This window comes from Hordeum vulgare, chromosome 1H (genome assembly GCF_904849725.1).
Source record: "Hordeum vulgare subsp. vulgare chromosome 1H, MorexV3_pseudomolecules_assembly, whole genome shotgun sequence".
NCBI lineage: Eukaryota > Viridiplantae > Streptophyta > Magnoliopsida > Poales > Poaceae > Hordeum > Hordeum vulgare.
In genome coordinates, this window is record NC_058518.1 from 508276645 (window position 1) to 508299699 (window position 23055).

Sequence of the window (23055 nt, forward strand, 5' to 3'; positions counted from 1 at the left end):
CCATGCTTCCTTCTGGCCTAGCACGGTTTTTAACATAATTCTTCAAGACTCCCGTGAACCTCTCAAAGGGGAACATATTGTGTAAGAATACAGGACCGAGAACGGAAATCTCTTGGACTAGGTGAACTATGAGGTGCGACATAATATTGAAGAAGGTTGGTGGGAACACCAACTCGAAGCTGACAAGACATTGGACCACGTCCTTCTGTAAACTTGGTAGAGTTGCTGGATCGATTGCCTTCTGAGAAATTGCGTTGAGGATGCACATAGCTTCACAATGGGTACTCGCACGTTTTCTGACAGAAGCCCCCTCAATGCAATCGGAAGTAACTGGGTCATGATCACGTGGCAGTCATGAGACTTTAGGTTTTGGAACTTTTTCTCTTCCAGGTTTAGTATTCCTTTTATGTTCGACGAGTAGCCAGACGGGACCTTGATACTGCTCAGGACTTGGAAAAAGATCTCCTTCTCTTCCTTGGTAAGAGCGTAGCTGGCAGGACCTTTGAAATTCTCTGGATTCATCAGGTCGTCTCGTTCGTGCATACGTTGGTGGTGTAGCCGTGCTTTTGGTGTATCTCTCGACTTCTTCCCATGCACGCCCAATAAGTTTAGCAGGTTCACGCAAATATTTTTGTCACGTGCATCACGTCGATCGCAGAGAGAACCTCTAGGAATTTCCAATAGGGTAGTTCCCAGAATATAGATTTCTTCTTTCACATGGCTACGTGGTTGTCGGCGTCATTCGGAACAGATTGTGCGCCAGGACCCTTACCAAAGATTACTTTTATATCTTTGACCATGTCATATATATCAGTACCTTTAGGGAGGGTTGGCTTCCTCCGTGTATCTGCCTCGCCTTTGAAATGCTTTCCTTTCTTTCTTACGGGATGCCTGTCTGGAAGAAATCGACGATGCCCCGGGTACACATTCTTGCCTATATGTATACTTCCAGTCTCGCCTAAACAGTGTGTGCATGCGCTGTATCCCTTGTTTGACTGTCCTGAGATGTTACTAAGAGCGGGTCAATCATTGATGGTTACAAACAGCAACCCTCGTAGGTCAAATTCCTCCTGTTTGTACTCGTCCCACACACGTACACCTTCGTCAGCCCACAACTCTAAAAGTTCATCAACCAGTGGCCTCAGGTACACATCAATGTTGTTGCCGGGTTGCGACAGGCCTGGGATAAGCACTGGCATCATAATGAACTTACGCTTCATGCATAACCAAGGAGGAAGGTTATAGATACATAGAGTCACGGGCCAGGTGCTATGACTGCTACTCTGCTCCCCAAACGGATTCAGGCCATCTGTACTTAGACCAAACCTTAAGTTTCTTGGGTCACGTGCAAAGTCCTCGTACTTATCGTCGATGTTTCTCCACTGCGACCCATCAGCGGGTTGTCTCAGCATATCGTCTTCCTTACGGTCTTCTTTGTGCCATCGCAGCAACTTGGCATGCTCTTTGTTTCGGAACAAACGTTTCAACCGTGGTATTATAGGAGCATGCCACATCATCTTGGCAGGAACCCTCTTCCTGGGACGATCGTCACCCTCAACATCACCAGGGTCATCTCGCCTGATCTTATACCAAAATGCACCGCATACCGGGCAGGCATTTAAATTCTCGTGCTGACCGCGGTAGATGATGCAGTCATTGATGCATGCATGTATCTTATGCACTTCCAATCCTAGAGGGCAGCCAACCTTCTTTGCTTCGTACGTACTGCAGGGCAGCACGTTATCTCTTGGAAGCATCTTCTTCATTATTTTCAGCAGCTTTTCAAATCCCTTGTCAGATGTTCCATTCTCTGCCTTCCATTGCAGCAATTCCAGGGTGGTGCCCGGCTTTTTCTGGCCATCTTCGCAATTTGGGTACAACAATTTTTTGTGATCTTCTAACATGCGCTCCAACTTCAACCTCTCGTTTTCACTTCCGCAGTTTATCTGTTCTTCACGAATGACCTGACGAAGATCATCATCAGACTCATCAACAATGTCCTTATGTTCAGGCTCGTCTTCCCCCATTTCAGTATCACCGTGTTCACTGAACATAGGATAGTTATCATTATCATCTTCTTCTTCATTGTCTTCCATTACAACCCCTCTTTGTCCGTGCTTGGTCCAACCAAAATAACTGGGCATGAAGCCTTCTTGCAACAGGTGGGTGTGTATGGTTCTTGAGTTAGGGAAATTCCTCTTATTTTGACATTTTTTACATGGACAAAAAATAAATCCATTCTGCCTGTTTTTCTCAGCCACATTGAGAAAAGTATGCATGCCATTAAGGAATTCGGGACGACGTCGATCACTGTACATCCATTGCCGGTTCATCTGCATTATATAAATTTATCAAAAACCATTATGCTAAATCATCATGACTAAATTAATTAATTAATACAAAAAGTTCATCACACGTTAAAACCAAAGTAGCGACCATACATATATAGTTCTCATAAAAATACACACTGAAACCAATCATAAAAACTCTCTCTAATTAATGCATTTAAAAACAACAACAAATGCGATCAAAATCGCAACAAAGGTAACAATTGACCCGACGGCATAATGATACCAAGCCTCTTTACTAATTGCATATTTTCTAATCTTTCTAATCTTCAGGCGCATTGCGTCCATCTCGCTCTTGTGACCATCGACGACACCGGCAAGAACCTTTTCCAAGGTCATCTTCTCTCTTTCAGTTTTTTCCAACCTTTCTTCAGTTTTTTTCAATCTTTCTTTCAGGCCAACATTTCCTTGTTCAACTAAGTGTAACTTCTCAACAATAGGGTCGATTGGCATTTCCGGTTCCACTACCTCCTAGATAAAAATATCTATGTCAAGTTGGTCGGCGTAATTAATTGTCATATAATCAGGAAATGAAAATATGTAGTTATAAAAGATAATATACCACATCCGAATCATAGACTGGACAAGGGCCAACGGGGACGGATATCAAAACCATGGCGCTATATATATAAAAAAAATCTTACACAATAAGAAAATTATATACAAGTAAATATGTAAATCATACAAATCAAAATTTGTTTTGGTAAATAAAAACAATAGGCTCACCAAGGTTGTGTCGGTGACGGGGCGATCGACGGCGGTGAGGAAGGGGACAAGGCGCGCGACACTAAAAAAACCATAAATCATAATTAAATTTGAGCTCAAATTGCATATGTATACATAACAAATGATGAACTCTCTCTAGCTTAGGCATTTCATCAAACACCTAGCTAGCACAACAAAAATGAAATGAGCAAGAAAACGAGCAAAACTTGCAATGCCGGAAGAGGGAATGTTGATGCTAACCGTAGGACCGATGGGTGCCAACAATCTTGACAAATGGTGGAGAAAAATGGGGATGTATTAGAGCTCCCAAGAGGAAGGAGAGAGCAAAAATGGAGTTGAGCTCGAGCTGGAAAAAATGGAACTGAGCTTGGAGTGGAATATAGGGGAGGGCTTTAGGACCGGTTTGTGTTAAAAACTGATGCTAAAGGGTCTGACAGCGGGGCCCCGCAGTTGCTGCAAAAATAAGAAAAACTTTAGCACCGGTTTCTGATACAAACCGGTTCTAAAGGGTCGGTCCACTGGCCCCCCCTCCCTGCAGCAAACGGTCCAAAACCCTTTAGGACCGGTTTGTGTCCTAAAGGCCTTGCGGCCATTTGCTGCAGGGAGGGGGCCCAGCGGACAGACTCTTTAGAACCGGTTTATATCCAATCCGGGTCCAATGTGGTTGGCTCAATGCCCTGTTTTCTACTAGTGTGTAGTCATATTTTAAAATGTAGATTCACTTATTTTGCTCCGTATATAGTCTATAGTGAAATCTTTAAAATGTCTTATATTTAGGAACGGAGAGAGTACATATTTGGACGAAAACCCCTCGTACGAGATGTTGGTCTAGCTCCTCTGCCGCCGCCTCCTGTCCGATCCTCTATCATGCAAGTCGAGGTATCAGCAGGGCCATGGGATGGGTTGCAGCAGTGCCATAGGATGGTTTGCAGCGGTACGAGAGAATTGCGGACACTGGGAATTAAAGGAGAGAAAACTAGAGGTTTTGGCGAGGGTGTGCGTGTGTATGTATGGACCGGGATTATTGCTCGTTGAATACTTGCTAGCTTGCCGAGCGAGGAATGTAGCTCGGGGCCGGGGCCGTTGCTCGTTGATGAAATTATGGATTGTTAATGGTAACTTTATCGCTCGAAATTGAGCACCCGTTGAGGCCGTGTAGTAACGGGCGCGTGTTACTACATCCATCCGTGTTGGAAAAGGAAAGAGGCGACGACCGAGGGGCGAGGGCCGCATGGATTATGACACATGTATGTGATGTGCTCGTGGGTGGTAGGAATGGATTGTAAAACGGAAACATTTATAAATGGTGTGTAGGCCAAACCGTTTGGCTAGACGCCTCGGCACCCATCGCTGCTTGCGGGCCATGTGGCCATTCGTCGGGTCCATAACGGTGATTTTTGCTGTAGCCGTACTTGTTTTTTTTCGCTACTACGGGTCAAGTGTTTTGTTACATCCATCAAGCAAAAACTGCAACCTTATGATGATGACGATTTTGCTGCAACCGTAATTGGTTTTCGCTAGTACCAGCGATTTTTTTTGCTACATCCATCAAGTCATAGCTGCGACCTCACGACGGCGATTTGTTGCAACCGTAATTGATTTTTTCTACTACCATCGAACTTTTTTTGCTAGAACCAGAAAAAAAACAGAGGAGCTGCAAACAATACCTAAAAATGTTGCAACAGGTTTGCAAGATTGTTGCAATGCTGTTTTTAAAAGCTACAACCAGAGAAACGGCATGCACAACCAGCCACAGCCAAAGGCAATGATGTTTTTTGCTGCAACCCGTTATAGACTTTTGCTACAATCGGTGACATAAAATATTACAACCAAGCGGCCACGCTATGACCAGCAAGGTCGTTTTACTGGAGCGTGTGAGATCGATTTTGCTATAACCGAAGCATTTTTTGTTGCAAACATTGCCGACATTTTCTACTACCGATCGGAATTGTTGCGACGACGAAGGCCCAATCAATACGCTAATCAAGACCCTTTACGCGCTAGGTAGCCGACCGACGGAAAGTTTCGGCCAAAGAACGCAGATTAGTCCCCATTGTAAAATGGGCGGAGCCAAACCAGCAACAGCCACGGGTCGCCTTAGAGCACTATCCTGGATTTGGACCTCACATGCTGGGTAGTTGCTACAATCCGCAAAGGAGTTGGGTCTCACGCCCGGGCCTAGGCCCAGGCCTGGGGTTTAGGTCCTGTCTTCGCTTCTGGATTGTAACACAATTCTCCAATGCACCAGTTGACTGTGTGGTTTACCTTTTCTCTTAGCCCGTCATCATCTAGTGCTGATGCTAGATAGAGAGGAGAAAAAGAAAGAAATCATATTGCAGCGATGCCGGCAGTGCAGTTGTATGCATGCATGTGTTTGTACTCCCTCCAGATGGGAATGTAAGTTGGGCACGAGTAATTGGTCATTGACTATAACTAATGAAACACGTATTTCCTTCGTAAATTAATATAAAAATATTTAACTTATTACTTTAATATTTTAAACTTTCTTATATTATTTTATACAGAAAGTATAATATATCATAAAAAACATATATCTTTATAAAGTTTATTCGACAATAAATCTAAAGAGATATTATTTACACGGAAAGCCTTCATAGCTTGATATTTCCGTGATAACGCCCACACGTGTGGTGCGAATAACATCTGTCCACACGTCTATAATACACAGACCGCGTCACGTCACCATATGCATGCATGTAGGGATCTTTTTTGATTTCCAGTTTTTAAAATGTTTTATCTCTGAAATAAAAAATTCGATTGAAGATCCGTTTTATCACCATTAAATTCATCACGACGAGATCTTCGAAACTAGATCTCATATCAATATGTTTCGACGACTTTTTTTGGTTAAAAGTTGCCATGTCTATTACACATGAATTATCGTGGTGTTTACACTGAAGTTGTTACGATATGTTTCAGGCATTTTTTCTTCTACCTTTAAAAGTAAATTTTGATGGATTACTAAAAATTTTCCATGATCCATGCATTAAATTTGCCGTGGTTAATTACTAAAAATTATCATGGTCAATTAATAAAAAATGCCGTAAAAAGTAGTTGAAAATATAATGGTAGCATTAAATCTAAAAGAAAAATATAGATAGAACATGTCATGGCAACTTTAGTGTAAACACTATGGCAACTACAGTGCAAACATCATGTCAAATTTTGGCCAATTTTTTTCATCAAAACATATGAACATGGTATCTAGTTTTGAAGATCTCGTCGAGACGGATTTAATGATAAAAATAAATTTTTAATTGGATTTTTTAATTAGGAGATAGAACATTTTTAAGCCAAAAATAAAAAAAGATGCTTGTTGATGTCATCTATTTTGACGTGACAAAATGAATGATAATGGAGGCGTTTGGGCGAGTTGCAAAACGCCCACATGTGTGAATGTTATCTTTTTCGTTTCTTTTCAGCACTGTACACATATGCTCATACATGCGGCCCTCAAGTGGTGTTTAAAATTGTGTGTGTGTGTGTGTGTGTGTTTCTCTTCATGGTAAATTAAATGGTGCAGGAGTTGGATTCCTTAATTCTCGTCCTGATGACAATTAGCACAATTAGCAAATCTTATAGATCAATTCAAATATGGCATCAAAATATTGCGGAAAGAGTTACACAAATTGGATCTTAAACAATGCACAACCTAATGAGCTACATTGGTGCGGAAAAGGAAGCTAAAAGTCATATAAATTTACACAGAAAGCCTTCACAACATGATCTTATTTCTTTCCAATAATAACATATTAAGAAACGTAGACGACACAACACGCACACACACATGCACTCACCATGTAAACACACACACACACACACACAAGAAACCGAGAGACTGAGCCGACGCATCGATCTAAAGATTAACGGAATCATCGCAAGACACCTTGTAGCATCATCAGGTGATACAAAGCATAATGAAGTCACTATCGGCCCGTGCATAATAAGTAAGATAATAGATACACACGATCGACGACTTGATCTCATGAGTGAACGTGCACGGCTTGGTCTTGATCTTGTTGGATCATTGAACGTGCACACCTTGGAGTTGGAAGCTGTAGTAGTCATCAGTCATGGCCAGATCGATCTTGTAAAGAAAACCTGGCGTGATTCTCAGGGTCTCAGCTTGTATTTGGATATATCGACACAAGGCCAGGAGTATCCAAATGTCCGACCCCCGACAATATGCCATTGTATCCTTTCATATGGTGGGCAAAAGCCGGGCCCCTCATGAGCGCGAGGAAGGCACGGAGGAGCGCCGCCGGGCCGGCTTCTCTGACGCCGGAAAGCGGAGGCTCCTCCCCCTCCAACGTGCGCCACTCGGCAAGAATCCGAAGGTCGTACAACTGGGGGAAGAAGGAGCGGGAATTCCATACGAAGTTGTTGCGGTCGGATACCACGCGGACGACATTAGTTTTGAAAAAACAGTCGAGCAGGTGGCAAATGTCCTCGGCGCCGTCGCAGGTGACCCATGTGACGGCTGGGTTGTGGACGGCCTGACAGGCCCACAGAGCTTGGCCTATGTGGTCGCGGTGGATGCGGCGGCGGATTGGAGGCTCGACGCCCAGCTCGACCAAGAACCGGTCGTCCGCGGCGAGCAGCGGTCCGATGTTGAACCGCCAGACGCGGCCCAGGGCGACGTCGCCGTCGCGGTTGAGGAGCGCTAGCGCGAGCTGGAAGAAGCGCGCGTCCCTGACCCTGGTGTGGAGGCCGTAGCACCTGTAGTTCAGGTCGCGCGGCAGCCCCACGACGTGGTAGACGCCGTCCCGGAAGAGGAGATGGCCGGCGCCGCGGACAGGCCGGGGCGGGAGGTCCTTGTACGTGGCCACCACCGCGATCGGGAAGTCTCGGAAGAGCTGCGAGATGCGAGCCAGCTCCGCCTCCTCGTTGTCGGCCCAGACGTCCACGACCCGGGCGTTGGCGGCGGAGGTATGCACCGGCGGCGACATATCCCTGCTATGCTATGTCAGGGGAAACACCACCGGCGGCGATGAGATTTTATAGCAAACTCACCACCGCTGGGCAGATCCTCTTGGAATCGGAACGGAAGAGGTTCCATGTTGCATCCGAGTTCTCAAGGAATACGGATCGATCGGAGAGATCGCGGGGACAGTTACCGTACCGATCGAGGTCCAAGGCCCATAATCCCCGTAAAATCGGAGAGATCGCGCGCGCACTCGTATAACTGGGCCAAGCCAGAGCAGGTCCAACCTTCTGTTCCCAGGCTGTTTAGAAATTAAAGCACATCTAGATGAAATGAAATAAATAAAACATAGAGCCAAGAAAATAATCACTTTTGCCAAGTGCCTCTTTGTAAACTGCCTTTACACTGGATATGCAAATCCTTTAAAAAAAATCAAAAGCACGCCAATGACATAACATATTTTTATAAAAGTCATATGATAATTACAAGAAGCCTACCCAAACGCGAACAAAAGGGCAAACCAAATACCCATAAGAAAAGGGCAAACCAAGTACACACTGTTAAGGATTAATTATAATCCTAATAATTCAGGCTTAACAACAGCCTTTGTGGCGTCCTTTGTAAAGGTCGCGTGTGTTTAACGGGTCCCCTCACTTTATATATATAGCCTTGTATGTCATCAATAAAGAGATACTGTTCATTTTAATCGCTTCTCTTTCTCGTTTACACTAACACGTTATCAGCACGCTCTCCTTCGTCTGAGCGACTCGAAGAAGCGATGGCAACTCCACGTTCGTCATTGACGAAGCCGATGGCCAACCCGTGATGAATGGCCATGGCAGGAAACACGAGAGAGATTAGGCCATCCCGACGGTCAAGGATGCCGCTCTCGTCGCTGATGACCACACGCAGGCGACGCGCCGAAGGAGCCCAGGTGCCGGCGCTCGATCACGGCGTCCTCCAAAGCATGGTTTGGTCTCGCCCTCTCCTTCCCTTCTCACAGACGTAGATAGCAAAGTCCGCATAAGCGGAAGTCTCCGGCATGGCCGACCGTGGCGCATCAGCGACCCGGGCCTGCTATGCGAGGCATGGTGGTGTGGCAAGGACCTACAGACCGGAGGCTCGACGTTGATGGAGGGGCACAGCCGGCCTCGACCTCGCGGCGCGCGGACCACGGCGCCCTCCCCATCACGGCTCGCGACGGAGCCCACAGCGGTTCCTCGACGACGACGCACCCGCGACGGAGGTGAGGCAGTGCCCGATGCGGCTCCCGGCATCCGGTGTGGAGTGCTTGCGGTCGTGGTCCTGCCCACGGCGAAGATGGTGCGGGCTCTTCCTTCGGCTGACTTGTCCAAGCCCGAGCCCCGTACGAGGCGTCCTCCGACGTGGCTTCCTATGGAATCGACGGAGGCGGCGCTAACGCAGCAAGGCGTGTGGTGCGGCCAGCCCCTCCCGGACAGCAGCCAGCGGAGGCAACCCCGATGGCACACGACGGGAGCGCACCATGGCGGCATCGTACGGCACACTGCAGCCTCACTCCTCCCGGCATCCCGGAGGATCGACCACAGGCATCGACGGCGCGAGGCAAACCAACACCATCTTGGCGTGGCCGCAACGGCGCCCTCCGGCGATCTCACACGACGCGGTTTTTCTTGGCCCCGAAAATGGCAGCAACCCTCCAGCGTGGTCCTCCTAGGTGACGTTGTTATAACCGCTGGCTGGAAATGCCATCAGGCGCGGCGGCAGCACTCGGCGCCCTCGAGCACGGCCCTCGGCCGACGACGCGGTGTCTAGCCTACGCGGAAGCAGCATATGAGGCGCAAGGCGAGGAGAAGGCAACGTCGCAGGGCTAGCGCACGACTTGAACGCGACACGACCGGCGACGAGGCACCGTTCCTAACCGAGCGCGGCTGTGACGGGAATATCCCATTAGCAACCGCACGGGAGAAAAAGATTGGGGAATCTTATCCTTTGGCAAATTTTCCACTTCAGCCCTTGTAATTTTATTAATTCGTGGATTTGTGCATGCTATTATTTTGTGTGCCCTCAGGCTTATGAGTCGCCCCCAGTATTACATGCAAATGCCGCATAAGTCAAGCAAATTTAACTTTAGCCCTTTGGCTAAATTAATTATACAAACAAGCCATCAGGCCATTTGAACACTAAAGTCATCATATTTGTGTACGTATGCATATTTTGCAGTACATGTACTACTATAGTAATGCTATTGCAGAAGGAAGAATTGCTTTGCATACATTTCGGACACTTGCTCTGAAATTTATGCCACATTTTGCATTGACATTTTATGTACTATGTCATTTTAATACAACAACAATATTTTTGCAATTGAAAGAAATTCTTTTTGGCAAACGTGAAAATTATAAGTGTCATTCTTAATATGACGATCCCAAGTTTAATTTGCGAATCACAAGGTATTGGTGGCATCTACTGCATATTTTGCAGATTATCCATCATTACTATAAGATCTACATTTTGTCATTTTGGCAAGACGACTATCTTCAACGTGCTCTTCCAAATATTAATGTGTATATAGCCTAAATTTTATTTGTGAATCACAAGGTATTGGTGATATCTACTGCACCATTTGTAGATTATTCATCATTACTGTGAGGTCTACATCTTGTTAATTTTACAAGATGATTACCTTCAAAGTGCTCTTCCTAATATTAATATTAGATGTGACTGCCTTAGAATATCATAAGGTTATATTGACATCTACTGTAATTTTTTACAGACTGTCCACTATTACTGCAAGGTCTACATCATGTCATTCTGACATATGACTACCTTCAAAGTGATTTTCTTAAATATAGCACAACATAAGGTAATAGATATATGAACATCTACTGATAAAAGTCAGACTATGTTTTCTATTACTGCGAGATCTACACCATATTGGTGATTATCTTCAAAGTGTTATCCTATAAAAACTGAGGTCTACACATATGGCTATATGGCATCAGTCGTACTAAAATTTGCTCCTCCGAAGCAATTGTTGTTGTTCACTAAAATGATTTACTATGATAGTAAATTCATGCATGATTATTACATGTTGATGGTACTATCTACCAATATCAATTATTCAAGCCTCATTTTGTTTGAATATGTCATAGAGAATTATGCAAATATTTGCATACTCCAATGATTACCTTTTACTACATTGATAAAATACATGGCAATGGAGCTTATGTCACTATTTCTAATTAAACTGTCGTCCATCTATCAAGATGGACCCCATAATTTATGGAAATAATTGAGTGGATCAACACTTTCACAAGGTCCACATCACATCATGGTTATACTTTCATAGTGACTAACCAAATTTAAGCATGCAAGTCTATACGTTTTGGCAGTGACTCTAAAGTCACATACTTCCTCAAGAATGAAGTCCAAAACATTAGCAATAATTTCATCACATCACATGTGTTGTACTAAAGGATATACCCAGGTTCACCAAGGATCACCTTGGCCATGATTGTTCTCAAACAAATCATTTATTCATAGATGACACTTACTACTAGAAGTAAATTAAATAAATGCATAAGCACTTTCAAGTAAGCATGGTTGACATTTCCAAATACAGTAAGTACATGTTAGGTGATATTATTTATTGTAAGATGATTCATGACATCAGTCATTATATCCACATGCGGCATTTGTGGCCACTATAACTCCACCTTCGAAATATATGTCATGACTATTCTCTTAATAGCTAAATATGTTTATATGTATTTCGTTTGTCACCAACTTCACTTAGTTCTCAAACTAAGTACATAATGGACGAATATTTATTCATCTTGAATATTTCCTTTAAGAGAAACATGCTGCCATGCGCACATCGCGAATAATCACCCGTTCGTTTCTCAAGACCTCAAGTCTATCGCAGGTCACATTTTTGTCACTCAATCAACTTTAAGTTGAGATCTCATGATTAAATATTTTCATCCGCATATCCAGTTGAAAAGCCCTCAATACACTTTACATATTCTTATGATAGTCCTACCATTTTCATGATGAAGAAACATGGAATTTCATAAAATCATCAGATTCACCCAACGGGTGCTATTCCATTATTTGAAATTCTTGCTAGCATTGTGAATAATAATCAAGTCATTAGTAACAAAATAGAACCATGATGTATTCAAAGTAAAGTGGAGGCTAAAATGCAACCAAAGATGGAATTATTTCTTAAATAGGGAATATATCGTTTTCGAACGATCAACGACAACTCTCAAGTTTGTCAAATGTGTGGTTATTTAAACATCGCACCTATGATTACCAAACCCTCAAACATATGATCAAACCACACCACAAATTTATTAAAAAGACAAATAAGTCATTACGATAAATTTGAAAAACTGCAAACTTATAACTGGAAACTATTCTCGTAAATGATTGTTCTCAAATCTTCGTGAGAAGGAGAACCAAAAATCTAGTGCAAGAAAAGGTTGGTAAATTCCTTTGCACCCAAGATATGTTTGCATATATATAATAAAAAAACACTAATATTGGAGACCTCATGTAATCTCCTGATTATTCCAAAAATATCATTAGCGTATACTTGTATTATTACATGTAGAGTGATGTCCAATATCCTATTTTTCGGGCATTGATATTTGATAATTTTTGGATGTATGAATCAATTCATACTCAATATTGTTGCGTACACAATGATTTTCTAAGTATTAATAAATTAAATATTAAGTTTAATATCCTTAGCCATCCTCGTTTGGGGATGATTAGAAAATTATTGACAATTCTATTGGTCACAACTTAACAAGTTGCAAATTTTTTCAAATCATCAGATTTTATGTGCACCACATGTGCCATAGGGGAAATTAATTGAAGGAACTCTCACCTTACAATGCTAAATGAGCCAACTCATTCTTCCTTGAACACATTGAGAAGATATGTGGATTACTCAACCATTATATGATATATATTATATAGATACTTCATGGTACTCATGGAAACATTTATAAAATGATTTCTAGTGTGTCTCTTATCACACAAACCATGAATGATATAACTACATTAATTGCTCAAATTCTCAAAGTAAGAGCAAGTTATCCTAAACAAGGGATAAATCCATTCGAATGGACAACTTCGTTGGACTCATTTCACAAGCAATGTCTGATTATACATAATACATTATGTAATACACATAATGGTTTAGTTCAATATCTTATCAAATATAATAATATGACCAAACTTATAGAATTGTAATTTACTAGCCTCATGCTAGACAAATACGACATTACACACCGTAAGTATGATATAAATCATACCAACTGCATAGCATACTACTTTCTCCTTGTAGTAATTACGTGGAAATCAACAAAGTATTTCCTATCTGCTATAATTCGGTTACATACCAATATCACCACTCCAGCATACATCAATGGGCTCTCACAAAAAAAATAGGGATCTATGTGAGGAATAAAAATTTATCCGTCAATCAAAATTATTCATAGCCCGTATGCTGATTGCATCAGCAATACGGACATTTCCGGCATTAGGGGGAGATAAGTACCACAAAGAATGCCAAGAAATAAATTAGAAATATTATTAACATTGGGTCCTTATATCCACGTACTCAGAGGATCTAAACTAAAAGTTTAGAATCACATATTTGCAACTCATTGCAAATCTGCCACATACGTTTACTGATGACAAATGTGTCACTCGATTTTATATTCGTGCAGTAAAGTGTCAGAAAGAGTGGAGGTACATAAACCACTCTTCTCCCAAAATGAGAGCAATAGGGGGAGAAATCTGACCACACGAGATATAATCTCGCATATGCTTCCGCGGAAATAGAGGAAATCAAATCCTCAACTAGTAAATGTAATTCAATATCAAGTTGAAAGACACCTCACTGGATGCTCATCATCCAAAGCCCGACATAAATGTGCACAGATGTTTTGGTGTCGGGACATCGAAACACATTGATTCCATTGTTGTAGGAAATCACAAGGAGTTAAAAGGAATAAATACATTTCCACGAATTTCATTGATTCCTCCAAAATCATATAACATAAGTCTACATTTGTCGACGTATATTTCTTCTCAAAAATGCTAAAACCTTTTGGGCCCTCAACCAAAATCCATGGAAGAGTGCCTTTGTACTCATATTGGTTCACGTAAAAGGAAGCAAGTAATAAAGAATAGCACTCGCTCTGCAAACGAGTGGTATTTACCACAGTAATATTTTTGCATACATTTCGGACACTTGCTCTGAAATTTATGCCACATTTTGCATTGACATTTTATGTACTATGTCATTTTAATACAACAACAATATTTTTGCAATTGAAAGAAATTCTTTTTGGCAAACGTGAAATTTATAAGTGTCATTCTTAATATGACGATCCCAAGTTTAATTTGCGAATCACAAGGTATTGGTGGCATCTACTGCATATTTTGCAGATTATCCATCATTACTATAAGATCTACGTTTTGTCATTTTGGCAAGACGACTATCTTCAACGTGCTCTTCCAAATATTAATGTGTATATAGCCTAAATTTTATTTGTGAATCACAAGGTATTGGTGATATCTACTGCACCATTTGTAGATTATTCATCATTACTGTGAGATCTACATCTTGTTAATTTTACAAGATGATTAACTTCAAAGTGCTCTTCCTAAAATTAATATTAGATGTGACTGCCTTAGAATATCATAAGGTAATATTGACATCTACTGTAATTTTTTACAGACTGTCCACTATATCATAAGGTAATATCATAAGGTAATTCTGAATTTCAATAATTTTTTTTAGAAAACATACAATAATAATCCGATCCATCCAACAGTTAATTTTTCAAAATTCACACAGTTATATTGTCACAAAGACTTAGAATCATTAATGTTTAACTACATACATTACATATTTCGTGAACAACTTTACAAATATGGGAACAATTTTAATATCGAGAACATTTTTTACAATTTACAAACATTTACTAAAAATCGTGAATATTTTTTATATTTCGAACAGTATAAATATTTTCTTTTGAATTGGCGACCAATTCAAGAAAAGGCGAACATACTTTTTTATGTTGGAGGATTTTATTTTAAATTCACAAACATTTTTTGAAACGCATGAAGTTTTTCTAAATAAACAAACATTTTTATAAATTAGTAATATATTTATTAAATTCATGGACATTGTTATAAATCAGTAATATATTTATTTAATTCATGGACATTATGTTTTCGTCAACATTTTATTTCAATAATCCTATTTTTAATATGCAAAATTTTATTTAATTCTAGATTATCTAAATTAGAAATAAACAAAAATGGAATGGAAAATTTTAAATAAAAAATAAAAACTATCAAAACAGGCATTAGCTATTTTTAAAATTTTAGGACATTTCTTAAATGCATTAACATATTGTCAATTAGAAAGCATTTTGTTAAATGCCTTTAATATTTTTGAATACATGGAATTGTATTAGAAATCATGGAGTTCTCTTATTGTACAAATATTTTTCTAAAATTGCAACATTTTATTGTATATGCGAGCATTTTATACAAAACTCCGAGCAGTTTATGAAGTCACAAACATTTTATTTTTTAAATATGTTGATTTATAATTTTCAGTTTATTAAAATTTAGAAATTATTTAAAATATAAAAATAAAACGAAACTGAAAATAAATAAATAAACGGAACTAAAAGCAGGCGCCTTTGCATGGGCCGGCCCATACGGTGTGCTGGATATTCTCCGCGTAATATAAGAGGTTTTTACATGGGCCGGCCCAGTTCAAGATTTTTTGCTTTGTCAAACGTTTTCTATTACTTACCGGTGGCATGGTGGGTAATTCATGCAAACTTTAAGGTTAATTTCCATGACGGACGACCAGAAACACTATTTGCTTTATTATTAGAGAGAGATTAGGGAGAGATGGTTGGACGGACGACAACTTAGAAATTAAGTTCGCATGCATCGATCATATAGATCACATGAAGGCTTTTTTATTACATGGTTGGACGGACCGTATTGCCCGACGTAGGTTTGTTCGGTCCGCGTTAGTGAAGGAGCCCAGATTAATTAATGGAATGGCCCTCCGACCCAATTCGAGCTAATAATTAATCTTATTATCTCATGGACTCACCTACTAACGATAAAACCACTGCAGCGCCTCTAGATGAATTTGACATCTCTGTTGTGGGTTATAGAGGCATGTTGTACGAAGTAATCAGTCTCTTGAACGTTTACCATCATACTTCCTCCATTTCTAAATATATAAGTCTTCCTAGAGATTTTACCAGGCAGAGACAATGTTATCTAGCAGCTGAGCAAGCTAACAGAGAGAATGTAGACTGCCTAACACAGTGAAGTGGCGTCAGCACTGGCAGCGGCGCCCGTCCTCTTGGCGGGCACGGGGGCGATCGAGCTGTCGGTGGTGGCGCATGGACATCTCAGATATACTAGTAGGCGGACCGCGCCCGTGGGACAGACCCTGGATAGCTTTGGTGCGCTGGGGTGTCCATGTAAGTGCCTGTCGGTGGTGGTGTCCTTCTCGTTTGTTTGCTTTAGTCATGTAAAAGTGTATCAAAGGTTGCATCGCATATATACTTCTATCCAGATCCGGTGAATCTTCTATTGAGTCATGTAACCCCAAATTGTATCCATAATGCACTTCTCGTTTGTTTGCTTTAGTCATGTAAAAGTGTATCAAAGGTTGCATCGCATATATACTTCTATCCAGATCTGGTGAATCTTCTATTGAGTCATGTAACCCCAAATTGTATCCATAATGCACTCAGTCTTGATTATCCTTGATCAATAAAAGGTCAATATTTTCTCAAAAAAATGCAGCTTATCCTGTTGCTGTTATGAGTGTTGGAACATGAAAGCACAGTGTATGGTAAGTCATACATAGTTGTGACTATTGAAGAAAAGGTAGCGATGTGCATTGTATGGATAGATGGTACATGGTTGCCGTGCGACATGGTCATTGAAGAAATCTAGATGGCCTTCTCCTTCCATGTGACATATCCACCGCGCCTAGCTCCCACGGTGCCTTTCGCTCTCATGCTCACCATAGCTTACCTTGAATGCATCTTCGTCAGTCTTGCTATCTCCAACATAGATAAGAAGAATGCCATCATCATCGCGTAGTTGCGGTGATTGAAGCAAAAAATAATCCACAACTTCCCTCCTCAATGGTAGGTTGTTCAAGATCTTGAAGCCAAGAATGTGGCTGAATAAAACAATGTTGTAATTAACAAACATATTTTGTATAAAGCATGGTAGTACTGCTGTTCTGAAGGTGAATGTTATACATTAAAAAAATTCTGCCATGGAAAAGGGGGTGCAGTTTTTTTGTTGAAGAAATGAGTCGAGTTGAACAAATTATTATAAGCAGATCTACAACAATGGAATAATACAGTATAGGGCTTGTACAGTTTGAACCAAAGAGGCGCTACAATATTAATCATTTTCCCTAAAAAAGATATACACTATCTTCTTTGCAATTCGATGGTGACCTACTTGCTCAGTACACCTCCTGTAACTCTTAGTTGTCACAAATAGCACACATGAGCAATGGAATTAGAGATGCACTATCAATCAAAATCAAGCCTAGTTCTTTGTCATTAAAGGGTACTCACCTGATACTCTAAGGTACATCGTTTTGTTTGATATGCTTATCCTGTGGTGCTCTGCATGAGAATTGGAATTAGATATGCATTTTTTGCTCATTGGAACAAACTTTTCTGCCACCTGAAATAAGCGTAGAGAAAGTACCACTAATAAATCTATCACGGTCTCTCATGAGAAAGTCTGTATCACATATTTGAAAGGGGTGACATCAGTAAATTAGTTAATTATAATTAAAATACCATGAGGGATGTTCGAATTTCAGAAGAAACGTGATGTATTGACTGAAATATTATGATGCATGCTGAGTTTGCACTCACTTCAACGAAACCAATGGCACCCTGGTCACTTGAAGGAAAACAATGGTAGACTACCAGTCAGAATTTACACAATACTTACATTGTACTATTGCCTAAACACTTCCTGGAATCAATATCAATTGCTAGAATCTATAGGAAAACATTCATGATTCTGAAAGTTTAAACACCCTTTGTTTTCAGCAGAGTCGACAATAATTATTAATAATATTGACATCCTTTTTATGATAATTTCATACATCTGCACATACTGATTATGCTCATCAAGCATTTTAGTAAGAGCCAAGACACACATAATTGGTGCCTTCTTGGTCAAAAATATTTAGTCTACGATCTAATTCGTCACCAGAGTCAACAATATATAACTGAGAAAACTTAGGAGATTCATTATCCAAAGGGCATAAGAGAACTGGTTGTGGTAAACAGAGACACCCATCTTATTAAGATAAGGCTCATCTTCCATATTTACGGTTTCATCAACATGGTAACCAAGCGAAGTGAAGCAAAACATAGCGTTATAATGCTTAATCAGTCATAGAAATTCTACTGATGCAGCACCACCATTGAAACACAGTAAGTCTTTCACTGGAAAAGGTCAATCAGGAAACACTCGTAAGGAAACCTTTCCAGCACGGCAATAACTATTGTACATTGGTAAAAAATATTTTCTACTACGGGCACCCTTTGTACGCTCATGAAGCCAATATAATTCATTGCAACAACCACAAACATATTGAGGACCACCATAGTAAGAAATCAGTAGGAAAACCAATTAAAATGCATCCCTGGCAAAAGAGAAAGAAAGACCTCACTACCAACACTTGCGGCCTAGAGACATGATATTGATGCTTATTATCTCTTTTTACCCAGTTCTGGAATAACAGATCTCAGAAGCTTAATTCACATGTCCCTCCTAGTTTTCACTGGAGCTAAGAAGCTGATTAGCAGAATTTTGGACCTGCAACTGTAAGTGTCATACAACTTTTGAATATAGTTTTTGAATGAAATCACTAAAAAATAATCCTTTGAAAAGAGAGTCTTACTTATGAGCAGTACTATATTGAAAGACCATTAGTCCTTAATTTGACTTTCTCAGTACGGGAAAAGAGTTATAAAATCCCAACTCATCTATCCTGTTTTTGTTGTTGAATGTTGAACAACGTAGCACGATTCCTTAGATACTGAGGATCCTTAGATCAAAAACACTGTTGAGCATGCCATGTCCGGCATCCGAACCTTGATCTTCACATCCTCCACCCATCCTTTAGTGAAAATCATCACCATGATCTCTGAAGGAAGGTAGCAACAACAAATAGAAGAAACCAAATCTATCGATTAGCCAATTTGTGTGCACAGGATGATGACAGTATGAACTGTTTGAATTCAGATTAGACATGTACCTTGTGTGTCAGGTGAAGGAGATGCCCCGTACGTAGCTTGCTTATGGTAGTGGTGCCCCGCCTTCTTGGAGAAGCCGCCGGTGGGCATGGTGGCTGCCACAAAGAACGCCCCCATCGAAGAGAATAAAGGAAGAGAGTCGTCGCCGGCACGACAGAGGCCCTGACGTGCACCTCGTCCAGGTGTGGCGCGCGTGAGGATTTGGTTGCCGCTAGAGCCTCATCGGGAGGCGGAGTGCGGGAGGGGTGGGAGCGTAGGGTTTGTGGATGGGCACCTTCCGTGGCCCAGCGAAAGCGGAGGAGGGAAGATGGAGGAGGGGAAGGGAACACGACGGCGACATGGGAGGTCGTCGCCTCGTCGGCCAGACGCGGCAGCGGAGCTGGACACCCCGCTCCACTTTATCTCTGCTCTGTCCTTCTCTCTCGTTCTCTCCAGAATACAGTAGTAAAGAAGAAGAAGCGGTGGCGCCTTGAGAGGAGAGATATGATTGAACGTGATCCGGTCAAAGCGGTGGACCGCTAGCTAGCTAGGCCGATTGATCTGGTAACCATTAGTATTGTAGGGAGAAAAAAATCCGTTGGTAGACAAAAGAAAACCCAATGCACGTGGCAATCACCGAATCATCGACTCCTACCACTGGGATTGCACGACGTGAGCGATAGCTTAGTAGCTCCACCACGTGTCGAGAGGAAAAGGGCCCTCACGCACGACGTGCGAGCTAGCTTAGTAGCTTTAATATAGTGTATGTATTTTCGTTAAAGTTCGGAGGCATCAAGCACTAATTTGCGCTATTCACCTCGACCAGAGTAAATTGCTAAAAACTATCACAATTCGCGCAACCGTGTCCAGTAGCTATCATAATACGATTTTGTGCGAAAAACTATCAAAATTTTCCTAATCAGCGACAAAAAACTACCAAAAGTTTTAACTGCCCGATTTAGCTCTTTTAACCGTTTTTCTAGCACGGCTGGCCCACATGTCAGGTGCCAGCATGGCCCCGCGCATTTCATCGAACAGCTTCAGCGTCACCTTCTGCGCCGTGACGGTGGTCACCTCCTTAGCCTTCTGCGTCGCCTGCGCGCCGCTCGATAGCGTCACGTCTTTGGTTTTCACCGCCGCCTGCTGTATGTACTCGGCCGTCGTCTTGCCGGCCGCCAGCGCGGCGTCCTTAGCTTTCTCTGCAGCCGTCTTGTCGTACTCCGCGGCCGTCCCGCCGGTGGAGACAGTCATGTCCTTGCCCTTCATCGTAGCCTGCTGCGTGTACTCGGTCGTCGTCTTGCCGGCCGCCAGCGCGGCGTCCTTAGCTTTCTCTGCAGCCGTCTTGGCGTACTCCGCGGCCGTCCCGCCGGTGGAGACAGTCACGTCCTTGCCCTTCATCGCAGCCTGCTGCGTGTACTCGGCCGTCGTCTTGTCGGCCGCCAGAGCCGCCTCCCTCGCCTTCTCGCCGACCGCCTTGGCGTACTCCGCGGCCATCCCGCCGGTGCTCACCGTGACCTCCTTCGCCTTTGCTGCGGCCTGTTTGGCGTACTCAGCGGCGGTAGCCGTGGCCTCTTGCGTCCCTTCCGCTCCTTGTGGCCCGTGCCATGCCCACGGCCCTCCTCCTGCTTTGTGGGTGCTGCTTCTCGGCGTCCCGACACGATGCCACCGTGCCCCTGCCGACGCGTTGGTGCCGCGCACGGCACTCTCTTTGCCCTGCTTGTCGTCGGCCGCGCGCGTGCCCGCCGCCGAGCCCTTGTGCTCCTTGTGGCCCGTGCCATGCCCACGGCCCTCCTCCAGCGTCGTGCCGTGCTGCAACTCGGTGCCCCGAGACGACGCCGTGGTGCCGCCCGCCAGCGCGTTGGCGCCGTAGCCGTTCGACGCGGCCGACGCGCGGCCCTGGTAGGCGCCCTCGGGAATGGCCTTGTGCTCCTGGTAGGAGACCACCGTGGCGTCGGGCGCCTGGGTGACGGTCACCGCCCCCCTGGCGCCACCGCCGCCGCCGTGCTGCAGGTTCTGGTTGTACCGCTCCTGGACGCCATGGCGTCCGCCGAGTGCTGCTGCGCCTCCGCGCGGAACTTGCCGATCTCCTCCAGGCCGACGCCGCCTTGGCCTTCCTCCCTTTTCGAGGCGGCGTCCTTCCGGCTCTGTTGCTGCGACGCCATTTTCAGTGGCTTCTTGAGTGGCAGGCTCAGTCGACCGACAGTGTTCTCAGAAAGCTGGTGCGTGGAGCTTGGACTGGATGTGGTCAGTGGCTTGGATCGCCTGTTCGTTGGTGGAACGCGGTGACACCCGCTTATAATGCTGCCGCTGAGCGGCCGGTGGAGGTCGACGCGGCGTACGGAGCCTGACACATGCGAATCGGAGAGGACGTCGGGGACTGCGAAAAGCGGCGGGGTTTCATCGGGCACGGAGGAACTAAGCGGCGAGAGGACACAAGTTGTTCGATGAAATGCGCGGGGCCATGTTGGCACCTGGCATGTGGGCCAGCCTTGCCATAAAAACGGTTAAAAGAGCTAAATCGGTCAGTTAAAACTTCTGATAGTTTTTTGCCACTGATTAAGAAGATTTTGGTAGTTTTCGCACAAAATCGTATTGTGATAGCTACTGGACACGGTTGCGCGAATTGTAGTAGTTTTTGGCAATTTACTCAGATAACTGTTAAGATTGTGGTCAACTCAAATGGAAGCACAACTATGTAATGAGCCTGGTTCAAAGAAGATAAGCAATTTTAGATTATTTGACTGAACAGGCTATGCAAGAATAATCTGTAATTAGAAGACAAAAAGTTAACTCGTCATCCTTATTTCTCAGACTTGGTGTAATCGTAAAAAAACAACATATGAACTTCTTTGGCATGATGTAAATATAGCCAGTCTCCTGTGCAGAATACATGCAGTGAGTAACCATTTGGGTAGGTTGTGACGGATATGCTTTTAAGAATGTTCTGTCAAATAGGAGTCCTTCAAGTTAATGGAACTGTCATAAGATTTAAAACACATATATGCCTCATAAAGCACATTCAGTTTATCAGATCCAAGGGAAAGAGATACCCAGAGCTAAAGATGCAACTACATTTAATATCTCGCAAGCAAAATTAGGAAGTTTGTCTCTCAAGTCTCAATACATACAAAGCATCTTCTTCGTCGATGACATGGAGGCAGTTAACTCGTCATTCTTGTTTCTCTGACTTGGTGTAATTGTCAAAAAAAAAAGGATGAATAAAAATCCATAGGGCATGGGGATACAAAGGAGCAAGTATCTATGTCTATGAGCATCTGAGGCGCTAACATTCAGTCAGTCAGGTTTCGGGCGAGAGGCAGCATCTCCATGGCTCTGAACCTCCTGGTCAGAGAGATTCTTCATACCGTAGCAGCGGTTGGGTTGGAGAGGAGCTGCTGCTTGTCCATGGAGCAGCCGACGGCGCCGGAAACCCTAGCACGGCGCGCGAGTGCTAGTGGCGGGGAAGACTGAATCCGTATGGCGGAAGTGATAGATCAGCCCGAGACCGAGAGGCGCCCGTGGTCGTGGTCGTGGCCGGACCGCGCCGGAATCTGGCGCCGGCTGTGCAAGGGAAAGGGGGTGGGGAGGCAGCGGGGGAGACGAGAGGTCTCAAGATACGGAACAATCTTGGCATAGTATACATGCCTAACCGAAGTACATGTGACGAGGACGGGGCTTCAGCCCTTTGGCTGGAACGTATTGCGGT

General features: G+C 43.2%; 1 pseudogene; it reads right to left on the bottom strand.

Moving 5' to 3' along the window:
• Positions 1–20294: 20294 nt before the first annotated feature.
• LOC123402684 lies at positions 20295–21511 on the bottom strand (annotated as a pseudogene).
• Between the last annotated feature and the right edge of the window lie 1544 nt (positions 21512–23055).